The 17,255-nt window shown below is 38.7% G+C and overlaps 1 protein-coding gene across 1 annotated transcript in view; it reads left to right on the top strand.

The window, feature by feature from the left end:
* Positions 1-2,903: 2,903 nt before the first annotated feature.
* Positions 2,904-17,255, top strand: part of LOC139724924 (protein phosphatase 1H-like) — a 37,127-nt gene continuing 22,775 nt past the window's right edge. Inside the window, exon 1 of the mRNA XM_071636044.1 lies at positions 2,904-2,987. The gene's annotated coding sequence lies outside the window, so the exon portion shown is untranslated. The remainder of the gene's footprint in view (positions 2,988-17,255) is intronic.

Below are 17,255 nucleotides of genomic sequence, written 5' to 3' on the forward strand. Positions count from 1 at the left end.
CAGTTTATTTAGTTGCAATTGATTTCGAAAAAGCCTTTGATTCAGTTGCTCACAGTTTTGTTTTGTGTGTGTGTGTGTGTGTGTTTTTTTTTTTTTACAACAGGCCCTGTTACATTTTGGTTTTGGATCAGTATTTCGAAACCAGATTTCTACTCTTTATAATAATGCTCTTATTTATGTTTTAAAGGGGGTAAATCGACAGGGTATTTTAAGGTTGAAAAGGGAGTTCGACAAGGTGACCCACTGTCACCCTATCTGTTTATTTCATGGATAGAAGTGTTAGCACACTCGATAAGAAAAGATAATGAGATTTGCAGGGTCATTTTTGGAGAGAATGAAGTCAGACAGGTGCTTTATGCGGATGATATTACATTAAGCGTTTTCACATCAGCCCGATAAAAATCCAAGCTCGAGATATTTTCCAATTTCCCAAGTCAGAAAATAGCGCGCTATTTCGAAACATCGGGCTGATGTGAAAACGCCTGTCATTAGTAAAAATGTTGAGTCAATAAATAGGAGAATTGAATTGATTTTTGATTGTTTTCAACAGGTTTCTGGACTTAAACTTAATAAAGATAAGAGTGTTATACAACTGGGAAGTAGTAAAGATAGCGTTTATCATTTTTCTTTTGGACAAAAAGTGAGGGAGTTATAGATTTTAGGGGTAAACTTTCCTTTGGATCCAGATGCGAAAGAAAAATGGAATTATAAAGAAATACTTAGTAAAATAAAGAAATTATTGATATAATGGAAGCAACGAGATTTGACATTGGTAAAATTCAGTCATTGAAGAGTTTTATTTATTCTAAGTTGATATATATATATATATATATATATATATATATATATATGGGGTCTCTTACTCCTTTGCCAGAATGGGTTTATAACGAATTGGAAATGGATGTTTGGAAATTCATTTGGCGAGGAGGAAAAAAAAGACTGTGCTGGTATTAGATCATGGGCAAGGGGGGAGTAAAACTGATGTATTATCCATCATTGATAAATGCTCAAAGAGTATAATGTTGTTTAGATAATATGATTTGTAAAGTAATGAATGAATGCAATTAAAAAGAGAATGCGTGTTTAGTAGTAAAAAAAAGTAGTAAAAAAAGGTATTGCGGTATATTGAATGTGTTTTATGTTTGGTGAAAAAATGCATCAGAGTGTAAGGATTACGAAATTGATGTGAAGATTTGGTTTAATTTTGTGTGTACAATATGTTTCCATTGATGAAGAATGAAATATTCTTTAAAACAAAAATAAGAGTCCTAAAAGTTACGATTATGAGCGATCATATAACTTTTTTTTTTCAAGATGGATTTGAAATCAATCCCAAGGTTTCGATTGATCGCAACTCCTTTAAGACATGGCCCCGGAAATATCTATGCAATGTATTTTGGATCAAAAGTGTATCCTCTGGTGATCGAATGGTTCAAAGAGCTTTGAAACGTGATTAAGGGTATTTTCAATCATATTTTGGATTTTTTAAATGGTTTAAAGAGCTTCACGTGATTATATGCACAGGGGCGGATCGAGGGGGGGGGGGGCGTAAAGCAGGTTCTGGTGTCACTTCTGGGTTTAATCAGCTAACAAGCAAAAAAAAAAACAAACAAACAAACAAACAAAACAAAACAAAACAAAAACCCGTAACAGGAATTTTCTCGTACTTCCGGGGTTAATCAGCTGACAAGCAAAATAAAAATGCTGATTTTTTTTTCCTTTAGGGAAAGAGGGCGCACACCGCCCTTTCATTTTTTTTCTTTAAATTTTGCATAAATGATGTCATAAAAAAGAAAGAAACTATGCACAATTTTATTTCTTTCATTGAAAAACAAACAAAAGAAGTTTATTTATTTTGTTAAAAAACAAACGAAATAAAATCAAAATCAAAGGGGGAGGGGCGCCCGGTGTGCCCCGCCTCATGGATCCGCCACTAACGTATTTTAAACTGTAATAGTTTTACTCACGTCGGGACTGCACCCCTCAGTAGTTCTATTTTGGAGTCACCTTTGCCCAGTTTTAAAGAAGCTCTCAAGGGAAATTTTTAGGTCCTACTATCTTAGAATGTTGGCAAGTTCGACACTCCGTGGTATGCTATTTGGAAAGTGATATCACTTTTCATGACGACATTTTCCAAATAGTAGGCCTACACTATTTGTGAAATGACGCCCCAAAATGAATTTCCCACAGAAGATTTTAACATTTCGTGCAGTTTGGCGTCTTGCGTGCGATTTTATAATATTTGTTTGCATGAATAAACTTTGATTCAGTTTTGTTTTAATTTTTGATCCAAATAAAACAGACATATCCTGTCAATAATTTAGAGTTTCTGGTTAAAACTACAATGGACTTTGTCCGTGCCTCTATAATACATGTAGTAGGGACTCATTTCGAGGCTGCGATCCTCAGCATTACTTTTTTTTTTTAGTCACCGCCTACCCATGGTTTTAAACAGAAACTCTCAAAGCGAAATATATTATTTGTATATTAATTCGAATGGACACAATAATAAAACTGTGTCCAGGATCGGTGCGCGGCTGCGATGTTCAAGTTGTGAATTGCTGAACGCTTTGTTCGAGTTCCACACCCCTTTGAAGTGGAGTTCCGATTGCGTTGAGTACCCTCTCCAACACAGTTTCGACGGTAATTTATGCAGAATAACTTCAATTTCAAGAACGTTAATCACCGCCAGTCGTCAGAGTCCTTGTATTAGAGAAGAGAGATAGTACTGGTAGTATCGTCATTCAGAGCCAACACGAGACCAAGCCGTCATCTCAATCTAGTGTAGCGCCATCTTTCGACAACTGTCATTATATCGGCATCCGAAATGTCAACAAACTCGGCTCGCCCCAAAGGAGTCATTGCGGTGCAGCAACTGTGGTGTGTGGGTCAGCAGGTACACAGGTAAATATAGGGCCGGGCCTCGGCTCGGGTATTCTTCCAAGGCTACGCTGTAGTCGGATTTCGCGAACGCCACTCACTGAGATGTAAGTCAGCCAGATTTCTACAGCTTAAATGCGCATGAAGCCAGTAGAGTATGCAGCAGCTTTATACCTGATTACTGGACAAGTAGAGATTTTATGTAAAGTCTAGGTCCTGCAGTCTCAGCAAAGTAAAAGATGTCTAACGTTACTGTTGTTAGTGCTGTCCACTTCCTGTAAATCACAAATAGAGTCTAGCGTTAGTATAGAAATCTGCGATCTGCGGAATGCTTGCTGGGATGGCCGTGGCCTAAACAAGACCTCACTAAGAGTAAGACCTCGACCCTCATGCGACCTGATCAACAAATCGATTTGTGCAGTAATTTCTTGTCCACGGCGACAGCGCTTCATGAACTCGTTGGTAAGATCGTTTACAGATAATATAATATAGTGCTAGCACACTAGCTGTGACAATCTGCATACCGGTAATATTGCCAATGCCAATGGATGGCTATAATTATAGTATATTGAGTGATTGACATGCCCATCTAAAAAAAAAAACAAAAAAAAAAAGGGGTGGGGGGGGGGGGGGGGGGTTGAGGCATTACTATTTACATGCATGTAGAACCCCCGACATAATAATTTACAAAGATAGGTACCGGTATTGTTAGTTGTAGTAGGATATCTTGATTTGTCCCCAACATCAACCCAAACCCTGCCTGCTGCTGGCCCTGCTAGTGAGTGTTACTGTTAATTAGACACTGGAATCCAGTAAAGGTTTCTCGCCATAATGATTCAAAAGCAATACCGGTACACTGTAGTGTAAACTTAATCTATAAATGCATTTCTTGTAATAGTGCTGTACATGGTTGGAATTGTATTTCCAGCTGTGTAAAACAGGTACTGGTATGGTTTTACTGGACAGCATGGTAATTCCTGAGTGATGTGCACATTTTTGCATACTATGACATTCAATACGTGCGGGACTTTGTAATTGTAGATTAGCCTCACAGAGCGTTATATGGACATAAAAATGTAAAAGTTCGACATTTTAAAGTAAAATAAGAAATTTGAGCCTCGATCATTCGCCGATTTTTTCTCTGTCGACCTCTCGTGTAGAATGTGTACAGTGAATCGTGGATATGAATTTTGATTCTGGTGCAAGGACAAGGTGCGAAAAGCTTCGATTATTCCATTACGAAAATCATGTCTGGAATTATAATGTGATTTAACACTCTGCAAAAAGACAACTTTTTGGAGAGGGGTATATTAAAATTCTATTTTCCAAAAATTGGAGTGAATAATTTTTATAATTGTGCCAAGTTCGTAATTTTCAAGACTTTGTGAATAACTGGTGCCATTTTTAGCCAAAATTTCATCCCCTCGAGTACAGAATTCAGAACCACGAAAAAATAGCGTCCGGTAATGCGATCCACTCTCCTATGATATTACATTGTATAAACTAAACACAGCACTGTCGCTGTACAAAAGTCGCAACATCCGCAGGGCTATTCCACTACAGTTTGCCTGCCATATGCCATATATTGGAATACACAGTTTAAGCAGCGCCTCGGTCAACACAGCGCAAGCACAGATCCCTGACATGCATAATTCATGTCGCCGCAGAACCCACTGAGAATGCCCGCTGTTCCACCACTCACTCCCGATTGCTCACAGAATATTGATATCTAGACTATCGCTGTGTGATCGCAGCGATGAGAGAGCTACAAAATATCTTGACATTTCCTCCCCTCGGGCTCTCAATATCTTGGCATCTTCTCTCTCAGGCACTCTCCACTCTGCTGTGCACTAGGTCGTACCTCGTTGCTGATTGGCTGAGCCACGGCACTGCATTAGTGTGTGTCTCGCTCGTTTTCCTGCCAGCACATGCACAGCGCGTATAGGCACTGCACCCTACTGTATCTCACTCTTGTAACCCATTTATACATTTATGTACCCTCACAGCCTCACTGCACATCGCAGAAGTATCGGGTAGGTTGTTTGCCACCAAAATCTAACATTTTGAACATTGATCTATAGGTGCACTTCAAGTTCAAACATCCTTGCACGTACATTGCACACACTCGCACATGTTAAAAGTATCAAAACACAGATAAATTGAAATCACTTGAGAATTCATAAAAATAAGAACATTGATCTATGCACTTCAAACACTCTTGCACATACATTGCACACACTCGCACATGTTTAAAAAGTATCAAAACACAGATAAATCACTTGAGAATCATGAAATTAATACCACAAGAATGAAAAAAAAAATTGCATGGACGCCCAAAACTACTTGTTTGATGACATATTCCTGGCACAGATTGCCTGAAAATTCCATTATGAAGGGCAAAATGACATGGAAAATTTACATCGTTTTCCAAAAAGCCAGGGAGGAGTGTGATAGGTGTCCAACACATCGACACTGTACATTGAAACCGACACGCCTCTATTTATAGCATTGTGCATAAAGAACGAAACTTTCATGCATGTGACTATGCACAGTGCACATAGGAAGAGCATTATGTGCATTTCACAGGTATTATCAATGGAAGGTAGGGGTGTTGGTTTCAAAACACGGCACAACTGAGTGCATCAAAATAACAACCAACGCGTTCGAAGCAGTTATCTTGGAGCCTGTACCACAAATCGCATATTTAATGTGTGCTTGTGAATGCAGAGTACCGGTATTGGTAGCTTGCATTCATATGGTGCAGAAATGGTCATGAGTGTAGGTACTCATCTTGGCATCAAATAAACGACAACATTGGAGTACAATGTACCTGCGATAACTGCAATGCAGGTGTTTACTGTGCCATATAGTTCCATTCCCTCAAACGCAGATATTGGTTACATCCGTCACCACTCTATTAGTCCATGGGCCAGGCCTGATATTGGTACCACCTTTGATGGCAAAACCTTTTGGTGTCATTTTGTTTGTCGGGCATAGATATGCTTATCAAGCTATGATAGCATTTCCAAATGAGTAGCTTAGTCATAATAAATGAATGTTTAACCAATTTGTTTCGTTGTTATATCCCCATACTTCTGAATTGAAACTAACCGCTATACTAAGAAGAGCACTGTCTTCTGTATGTTCACAGATGTTCTGTTGTTGTTGTTGTTGTTGTTGTTTTTATATTTAAGGCGCGTCATTCAAATATGAATATTTACGCCTTTATCTTTATGATATCATTATTTTACATATAACTAATTACTCACAAATAATATACTTTTTGCAATTATTTTTATGTGTGCTATATGTCTGTTGTTATACGGATGGGGCGAATAAGTTCTGGTGCATGCTGATGGCAAACTCTGATCAGCCCGGCTAGTTACATTGAGCAGGCTTCTCGGTCGCGCACACAGACCTAGATCCCTCATTTGCCGCACTCAGGACCCTCTGCCCAATGCTATATATATGGTGCACAAGCAGACTCCCGAATGCGATATATGGACATTAAAAATAATTATTCCATATTTACTTTCCAATAAATAAACATAAATTACAATTAATTCACAATTTTACTTTATGTAATAAGCAAACATCCGGTTGTGCAGTGTGCAAATCTAAATTAAACAAAACCTAAAAAAAAAAAAAAAAAAAAAATATATATATATATATATATATATATATATATATATATATAATAATAATAATAATGTAATTACCTGCATAACTCACAGTATCAGACTTATGTAAGTCTTTTGGAAAACCTTCTTGTTCTCTTCACATATAAAATTAAAGCCTTCAAATGGTTAATATTGTTTGTGGATAATACTTACGGATTCTTATATCCGTTGATCTTGTGATTGTAAATGCGGTGCGCTTAGTCCTTATTCAAGGCAGCGAAGGGAATATCCAAAGGTTATGATGTCCACAGCGCTTAGTCTTTATTCAAGACGGCGAAGGGAATATCCAAAGCTTATAATACAGTGTCTATCCCTGATCTAAAAACAACAACAACAAAAAAAAAACAATTCCTCGTGAATTTTACCGTATTTTTCCATTATTTATAATTTTCCGGTGAAAACTCTACGGTGAAAATGCTAATACCACACCAGTGTCGCTTTATTTTCCATCCAGCAATGAAAGATAATGCAAAAACAATGTACCGGTACACTACAATACATTATAATACAATTGTAAACGATATTGCAAATGAACAGAGTGATTTTTGTTTAAAACTGATGTATTTGTTGAGAGGGTAGCATAAAAACAGTATAGATAATCCCTTTCATTATGAACTTTAGATATGATAACGGTACATTGTTCTAGATAAAGACTAAGCGCACCGCGTGACAGCTGTGGACATCATAACCCTTTGGATATTCCCTTCGCTGCCTTGAATAAAGACTAAGTGCACCGCATTTACAACAGAGCACCTGTGGACATACAGAAGACAGTGCTCTTCTTTGTATAGCGGTTAGTTTCGATTCAGAAGTATAGAGATATAAAAACGAGACCAAATTGGTTAAAAATTCATTTATCAAGCTATCATAGCTTGATAAGCATATCTATGCCCGGCAAACAAAATGACACCAAAAAGGTTTTGCCGCCTCAGGTGGTACCAATGACCCATTTTTCTGGTCTTGGCCCATGGACTATATAGCCCATCTTTACAGGCCACAAAATGCAGGGTAGCCTCGGGGTAGCCTTGGGTGAAGAATCTTTCCATGAGAAGATTGTGTCTAGCTGTTAAAGCCCTTTTTACACTTGTGTTTCTTAACCCCGGACTTTCTCTGACCCAGGACTATCGTTAGTCCCGTACCGATTTTTTTCAGCTTTTTACACTGGCCAATTAGTCCCGTACTATCTCTTGTGCGGGGCTAAGGAGAAAACTGACCTTTTTACACTCGTATTTCTTAGCCCCGGACTTTCCAAACCACATGAATATTCATGATTACGCTGTTTACTGTACACGTACACGCACGCACCGGCAGCACTTGATTACCTCGTTTCTGATTGGTCAGTGAGGGTTGGACTTCGTCTCCGTCGCTTAGCCCAGGATTATTTTTTCGTTCTGTTTACACTCACTTGCTTGGCACCGCAATTGCGGTGCTAACCCTGCTATTTTGCAGGGCCAGATAGTACCCGACTATCGGTGGGGCTAGCCCATTTTGGCAAAAACGAGTGTAAACAGAAAGTGGGCTAAGGATAGTCCCGTACCAATGGTGGGGCTAAGGCCCCCCCTTAGCCCCACCATTGGTACGGGATTTAGCAAAAATTCACAAGTGTAAAAAGCCCTTAAGATGCAACACAGTGGACTGCCTCGGGGTAGCCGTGGGGCAACCTCGGGGTAGCCTTGGGCAAAATCTTACCCTGCGATCGATCAGGGTAGATATGTGGGGTAGCCTCAGGTGGTTCCTACCCAGGGATGGTGTCTGTTAAGATGCTTGCGGGGTGAATCTTCCCCCGAGGTGTCATTTGACCAGTGCTGCACCACACAAATCCTACGAACTCTCCCTATGTATTAGCGTGACCAGACGCTGTGCAAAGCATGATGACTTCTGCACAGCGTGTATTGGGCTGTGTGTATTGTACCTATATAGTCGTCACACTCATCGAGTACTGTGGGTTGATTGGTATGGTAATTGTAATGGACGTGCTCTGATTGAACATGTGGCTGATTTCATTACTTTATTTCTTTTTGAAAGATCCTTAACTCTTTATGTGCCATGTTCGCACGTCCGACTCAGTCAATGGCGTGCCAACTTCGCACATTCTGCTCAAACCCACAAACCTCACGTGCATGTGAAATGCTTCAAGGTTTTATGACATACAAATGCATAATAGTCATTAGTGTTGATTTATGATACCCTCAATTTGATTTTATTGTTTGTTTCTGTATATTTATTTTGTTTGCATGCATACACGTTACCAACATCAATTCATACATAATTACACAAAGCACATGTATAACATAGATAGACATGAAAGATTCATAAGAAATATACAGCAATACAAAATCAATGTCATTGTGAAAAATACATAACATTAAAAGAAATATTAATCTTTATGAGTCAACATTGTGTTGCATGTGACGTGCATATAACATGTATGGTTGAGTAAATATGTATCAAATTAATAATAACTATATAAGAGTTTTAAAAAATACAAATGAATGCATGTTTATGTCTAATAAAGGATTGTTTAAAAATCTTGAAGGTTATACCGGGTGTCCCAAAAAAAGCGGAACGGTGGATTTTCAGTACCTTACGTTTTAAAAGTGATATATTTTTTGACAGCATTAGAAAGAGCATCTTCCGCAGAGACAATGACATCAAAATCATTAAATTTGGTTCGGTACTTTTAATTCTACGCCAATTTCTGTAGATGCAGTCATTTTCAAATTTTTGTGACGTATGAGATAATAATTGAGGTGCGACACGCGTTCCATACGGTGAATTGTGTAAGTTCATTGATCCATGTCAAGAAAAGATACAGCTTTCACATTGGGCGCGTACACATACACAGGGACACAGAGAGAGAGAGAGTGACACACACACTGTTTTTATCCTGGCCCGTGCCCAATGTGAAAGCTGTATCTTTTGTTGACACGGATCACCAAGCTTACACAATATCCACCGTATCGGTATGGATCGCATGTGGCGCCCAAATTATTATCTCATAAGTCGCAAAAATCTGGCGAAATTTGAAAATGACTGCATTTACAGAAATTGGCGTAGAATAAAAAGTACCCACCCAAATTTAATGATTTTGGTATCATTGTCTTTTGCAGAAGATGCTCTTTCTAATGATGTCAAAAAATATATCACATTCAGAAGGCAAGGTATTGAAAATCCACCGTTCCGCTTTTTTTGGGACACCCGGTAATCGTGCGTGTGTGTGCGTGTATGTGTGTGAACGTACAAAAATACTTTTGCGGTGAAACAAATATATCTAGAAACAATCTGTATATTTTTGAATAATTTTTCTTCTATTTTTCTTCAGATTACTTGGATACGCCCACAAAAAACCTTCCAAACCAAGATTCTGGTACCTCATCTGTCCATCAATGCTGAAGTACTATATGATTAACAAAAGACATTGGAATGCACCCTCCCCAAGACTGAGCATAACTTAGCTTTTGTTAGTCTTTTGTCTTTTGAATAGTCATATTAATATCACAGAAACATGCAAGTTATGCTGAGTCGAGGGGAAGGTGCATTCCAATCCCTTTTGTTAAACATATCAATACTTTAGCAATGATTGACAGATGAGGTCACAACCAGAATCTTGGTTTGGAAGGTCTTTTTGTGGGCGTATCCAAAGTAATTAGAAGAAAAATAGAAGAAAAATCATTTAAGAATATATAGATTGTTTCTAGGTATTCGTTTAACTGCAAAAGTGATGTGGAGGGTATCAGGAATCGACACAAATCAACATGCATTTGTATGTCATAAAACCTTTCATCTTCAGAGTATCTGTAATCTAATTGGCCAAGAAGAGCGTATCCTCCCCGCAGAAGGTTTTCGAGCAATGCCTGTTGAAACGGGGCACCCAGCGTTTAAAGATAATATAAAGTTTTGGTACCCCAAAAGTTTCCCTGAATTTCCTTTTCTTAGTTTGTGTGTCAGGTTAAAATACCTTTCATATAACTAACACTGTGAGACTTACTCGCCCCAAAGTGCTCTCATATACGTAGTAATCATGCAATTAACTGCGACCAGCAGCCCCATACGCATAGCGTAATGGGGCTTCGCATTGTAGCATTCAGGATCATGACAGATTTAGTATCGCGGGTAAATATCAACTTAAAATCTAAAAATTTCTTCAATTTGAAGACTTACCAATTAAGTTGAAGTATTGAAAACAGGCTTCGGGCAACGTTTGGTTCTGCCAATAGTCCCTTTCTGTTCGAATTGATGACTGAATGTGACTCGGTCGAGAGGACCTTGGGAGAGCTACATACACTGAATACTACGGCCAGCGCATGCGTACACATCACATGCGCACAAATTTCAAATCCATGAACGGATAAGATGTTTGTGTGCGCATGCGCTGGCCGTAGTATTCAGTGTATGTAGCTCTCCCAAGGTCCTCTCGACCGAGTCACATTCAGTCATCAATTCGAACAGAAAGGGACTATTTGCAGAACCAAACGTTGCCCGAAGCCTGTTTTCAATACTTCAACTTAATTGGTAAATCTTCAAATTGAAGAATTTTCTGGATTTTAAGTTGATATTTACCGGCGATACTAAATCTGTCATGATCCTGAATGCTACAATGCGAAGCCCCATTACGCTATGCGTATGGAGCTGCTGGTCGCAGATAGCTATGCGTATGGGGCTGCACGCTGCTGGTCGCAGTTATCATGCAATAATAGTTTCGTACAATACGTGTACTACCTTGCCGCCATACGGCGGCGGCTCTGGTACGAAACCATTATTGCATGATTACTAAGACATGAGAGCACTTTGGGGCGAGTAAGTCTCACAGTGTTAGTTATATGAAAGGTACTTTAACCTGAAACACAAACTAAGACGAGGAAATTCTGGGAAACTTTTGAGGTACCAAAACTTATTATCTTTAACCCGTGTTTTATGAAATCTGTGGAAAGTAATCTTTTTGCCGGCGAACACCGGAGAAGGTCTATTTAGACAGGGCTTAATACTCAATAAAACTTGACTGGTGTATATAAATGCAGTCAGTATGTTACAAGTAATTTCTCCCTGATATTTGTTCGTATTCATAATGCGTAGCCACGAAGGTTGTTTTCATGAAGTCAGCATATGTTGTTGTTATTGTCTCTATAAGGCACATAGAGTTGTGAATGATTAGCATTTTTCTATGTTAGCACTTGGCTCCTCCAGCTCAGTGCTGCTCTTCACTGGCAGCTTGGCATTTCAGTATTTCAGCAATGTGTTGTTGCTACTCTAGATTTCTATACACCGGCATGTTTCTATCCAGGTGAAGATAACTCCCTTTTGTCTGTCAGTAGTAGCTCAGGATTTTTGAGAAGGGCGTAACAGTAGTAGTAGGAAAATTTTGTCACTTGAAGCTGAGATCTTGGAGAGGCAAGACCGTTCATATGGGGTCTGTACCAGCTGCAGCAGCTAGACTGCTAGGGTCGGCAGGTAACGGCTTGAGCCGACGCGATGAGGTTGGGGAAACAGCAGCTTCTTGTCATCAGTTAAAACTGTAAGTGAATAATTTTATTATATCCCTTGTGTCGTTATGCAGAGTTATTATTTGAAACTGTACTCCGCTAAGGAAAAGTGGTTCTGGTAAAATGACGAGATATTTTATGTAAACCGCCTCTCATTGTATAACGCAAGCTATTTGAGAACAGCTTGAATTATGTACAGTGTATGCATTGTAAAATTATGTGATAACTTGTAATGCAGAGAAGTTATCCCCTTGCACTGTTTTAGTAAACTAGCAGGGGTCGCACTTAACTTTTTTTTTTTAACTAGCCAGGCGGACTACTTAGAATCAATTTTGACACTGAAGCAATATATTTTGGCTAGCCAGATGGGACTAGTAACTTCAGAATTTTGTGATTTTGGGTGGCCAATGGCCAGCGGACCATCGCCAATTTTGAACCCTGGTAAGGCGGTTGAATTTGTTGGAAGACAGAGTGTATGGTGGTTATTGGCATTATGATTAAATTTTCAGGCCAAGCGCTGAAGGGCTTGTATCGATATTGTAACACTGTAGGGAGCATTATCAAGCAAGGTAAATGCTCAACTGGAGTCAGAATGGTTTTGTATCAGTAGAGACTGTAGTGTAAGCATGTGAAAAAATTTCTTCTGTAGACATCAAAATGATAGCTACACTAGTAACCTTGAATCATTTTGAATTTGTGACCGTGCATCACAAAACGAACAAAAAGTCGCACACACTGATTTTGTGTGAGGATTGAAAATAGATGAAATGGGTCAACCTAGCCGATCTTGACTTTTTCATATTTTCTAAAAGAGCAAGTCTTCTTCTCCATTATACTAAAATTTGGGATCATAAAATGGGCAGGAAAGTGTGTTTTTAGCAGTTTATCTCGAACATTTTTTGGTAGAATAGTGTGATTAGGTGTGTCTTTAGAGTCCACTTTTCATTTCTTAAAAACCTTGTACACACTCCTCACTTTCAACTCTAATAACTTTTGAAAGAATGATGCTACTGCTTTGAAAGTTGGGATTACTTATGAACAGAATGTGTTAATAAGGCATGCTCAAATTCAGTTCAATCTGATAATTCCTTCATTGTTGTTACTCCTGCGGTTTACATCCTGTTTTTTGTCCCATTCATCTCACAGCCAGCACGGCTTGGTGAAGATTAAGCGCTTGAATAGACACTGTACTTCAGAGCCTCTTTTCTCAGTCCACACCTTTCCTGAGTGTGTGCTTTCTTTCCAATACATAGATAGGTTAGGTGAGTCCATTGGATTTGAGTTACACGTCATTTTAAAGCTTAGAGTCTGCTCTTTCATAATATGCCTTTAACTAAAATTTCACATCTGGCGACTTTCTGTTTTGTGATGCAGGGTCACATTTGTGTCTACTGATAATGAATGGTATAGTATGGAGGGTAGGTAGAGTTTTTATGCCGTGGTGATTTCGTTAATATATGACGTTAACGTGGGTCAACTGTGTGTAAATCTTGAAACCCATGTAAGCAGCTGTGTGTATTAAAGGCAACTCCAGCCTGCGAGGATGAAACCTCGAGCCACTTCGGACATGGAAGTCCAACCGCCATAACTGCACATCGGTAAATTGTCACCTCAACGAGAGGTTGAGACACTGTTGTAGTTTGTCATTTTGCTGTGAATAGTAATTTCCCACCCTGTTTGCCTCACCTGTATTTTACAACCTTCTTTTAATAATGGCAAGCCCACACTTGATTTATCCGTCTATGACTCATGAATTCATTCTCATGCTGATCTCTGACCCCTTGTGTAAATTTTACATTGTAGATCTCAGTCAGGAGTCTGCTCCAGGGAGCCTGAATGGGAAGTATAGAGACACATAATATTCAATGATCGACTGTCTCAGGTGACAAAAATGCCTCTGTGAGGCATGCTTGTTTGCATTTTCACATTCAGTGCATACGGGCAGATAACTACAGGTCATAGAAATGAATGGGGGTTAATTGCTTTTCGGAACAAAGTTAGAAATGGCACATAATGGGTATGCTCAAGACCTTGCAATACAGTATGTACATAGTATTGCATTGACATTTCAGAAAACTGAACAGTTATTAATGAAATGTTAGACACTCTTGAGGAAAATTAATACTTCTGAAAATTTGTCAGACCCTACTTTGAGTGCATGGCACTCCTGCTATAGAAAAGCCATGTCATATTCTATTGTGAGGTTTTTAGATTGCATTTCATTTTGTGAGCTTGTGTGGATTTGAAGCCTGGGGAAAACTGAACAGGCCCTAGGGTTGTCAAGAATCTTTTGAGTGAAAGTAAGATAAACTTATTTAAAGATGTCAGATATTGGGCTTTAAATTATCAATGAAGTAATGTGACCTATTCCCAGATAATGTGTAATTGAATAATTAACCTATCATGTCCCCTCTATCTGATTAGCATTTTGACTAGAGCATGAGCCAACCTGCCGTGTTCATTAATTACCTAGTTTTCAGCTTGGCATGACATATTTGGGTAGCCATAGATACAGATGTATCAGTGTACAACAGAAGTGAGTACACCCCATGTGAACATTTAAAAATTTGAATGTAATTCTTTAAATTGTTTGTTTTATCTCACAAGTCTCACAGAGATTGTAAAAATGACATGGAATGATATGACTTGAGACAGAAAACTAGTATTTATATTTATAACCTTAATTTTGAAATATTATGCATACTTGAGAAAATAATAGCAACAGAAGTGAGTACACCCTGTGTAATATTTGCATGGAAACATGGTTAAATCTGGAGTTTTATGGTCAGCAGCACGGGTCATAATTTTCCTCAGCACAAAAAACATGTTGATATGACATGGCACTGCCTTATAATGCCCCTCTGCATTCTTTTATCTGTGTTTCACTCAGGACTGTTTGATGACTTCTTGGAGTGGTCAGGGTTTGACTCGCTTTAATTCTTGTATTCTTCTGTGCATTACAGGGAGTGGCCCAATGTTCGACATCATAAGCAGCGGAAGCAAAATAGCGTGCATGATCCGAACGCTTGCGCTGCAACCATCGTTCAGCCCCCTGTACTCATTGTTCGGCCCCATATGTCCGTGCATCGACATGCGCGACGTACCGCGCCGTGCGCTCGCCGTGCGCTCGCCCTGCCTATGTGAAACTGAATGTATTAGCGCGCGTGCTATGCACGGGCGAAACTGTATATATACTGTAGTACATCGCACTACGAGAGCGCGGTACCATCCATGTATTCGCACGCTGTGTGAGAGATTCAATGCATTTACAACACGTTGCGATCGAACACTGGTGATACAGCAAATTCTGACACGGGTGGCATGCAAAATATAGATATCGAGTAAACGCTCAAGTTATCTCAGAAACGGTTGCAATCATGGCTGTAAGTGTACTTGCTGTATAGATTCAATGCAGATAAATGGACTAGTAACTTCAAAACTTGGAATGAAACGAGTCTATATGTGTTGCTGTTGTGTCCTTAAACTAAATACGTGACATTTACACCAGAGAATGACTCGGCGGACGTAGTGTAATCTTTCATAGTTGCTCCTCACTCTTTATTAACACAGGTGGCGCTATACCACATCTCCTCTCCTTCCTCACAAAAATTTGGTTGTTGTTGTTGGGTGTTTTTTTTTTTTTTTCATGAATACACTGGTCATGTACATTGTATTATTCCAAATGTCATACAAACTTACAACAACTGTGTTATCCTATTCAATCTAACAAAATTACTGTATTTACCAGTAATGTGCTTTAACAGAACCACTGTTTGGTTATACATTGTACTACAAACAACTCTACACAAAAATGCTGACATGTCTATATAACACTATCAATCATTCAGTTGAAAAACACTGAATATATGACAACTTAACAAATGACACAATAAAACATGTTAACCTGTGCAAATAACTGGTTAACTTTAAATAATGTCTTTAGTATCTCATCAAATCCCTAACAAATGTCTTTGACCTATAAGGTCTGTATACACATGTGATGAATTTGCATATTGAAACGTACACTGTCTTGTCCTATGCTCAGTACCTAAAACATTTTGCAAAGTTATGATGGTTTTGATACGGTATAATCACAATATGAAGCCAGAAATAAACAACCACCAAATAGGAATGTGTTCCTGTATACTTTTACATATACATATCATCCTATCTAACAATTCCAATACCATTGTCATCTAAAAACAACATATATAACATGAAATAAAAGGAATATCAAAACATCATACAGTCTTATGTATGTGTTTGTTTCCATAAAATCTTTAGTCCTGCTTACAAAAACATACATAATTTGTAATCTTTTCCAACAATGTGACGTACCTGTTTATCACAATAAATTATCCTTCTTTATCATCATAAACTCATACTTGGGTTAACCACATTTGTTAATATGTAAAATACAACAAATGGTTTTGGCATGCAAATATACTCTGGTCTTATTCTCATTTCTAAATAAAAAATGTTGACATGTAGCAACAGTTATAAGCATACCAACATCCTGTTTCTACATACATGCATATTTGTTGATTCGTTTACAAACTTAACCTGTCTGGTTTTTTGATATGTTGCTTTGACCTACGGAGTGCAGGCTGAACTGGTTTGTTTTCTGAGGTGTTTGTGGTGTGTTGCTCTGAATTTTTTTCTGTCTCTGGTGACTGAGATGTAGGTACAGGTATATCTGGATTGGTATTTGTAGTGATTGTGAGGTGTTCAGGTATCTGTCTGGTGAGCACATTTTGTTCCAGTAGTGTGTTTGGACTTGTTTGCTTTGGTGCCTCTTCATTAACATCTTCAAACTGCGACATAGCCCGGATCTGATCTACATGTCTCTTCCAGAACAAACCATCTACCATGACTTGGTAAGTCACTGGACCTAGAACCCTAGTCACAACACCTTCTGACCATCTTTGTGAATGGATCCGAAAATCCAGCACCCTCACTCTTTCACCAACAACAAAACTCCGAACTCGTTCCTTCTTGGGAGCTCGTTTCTGTTGAAGTTTCAGCCCTAGGTCTGGTCTGACCTGACTCAAGCGTGTTCTCAATTCTCTTCCCATGAACATCTTAGCCGGAGTTTCCTGAGTCACCACATGAGGAGTTGTCCGATAGCTCAAAAGGAACTTGGCCAACTTGTGATGTATATCACCCACTTCTGACTTTGCCTTCTTCATGGCCTTTTTGAAGGTCTGAACAAAGC

Source organism: Diadema antillarum, unplaced genomic scaffold (assembly GCF_040938485.1).
Source record: "Diadema antillarum isolate AM-2024a unplaced genomic scaffold, OU_Dant_1.0 seq00000005_RagTag, whole genome shotgun sequence".
NCBI lineage: Eukaryota > Metazoa > Echinodermata > Echinoidea > Diadematoida > Diadematidae > Diadema > Diadema antillarum.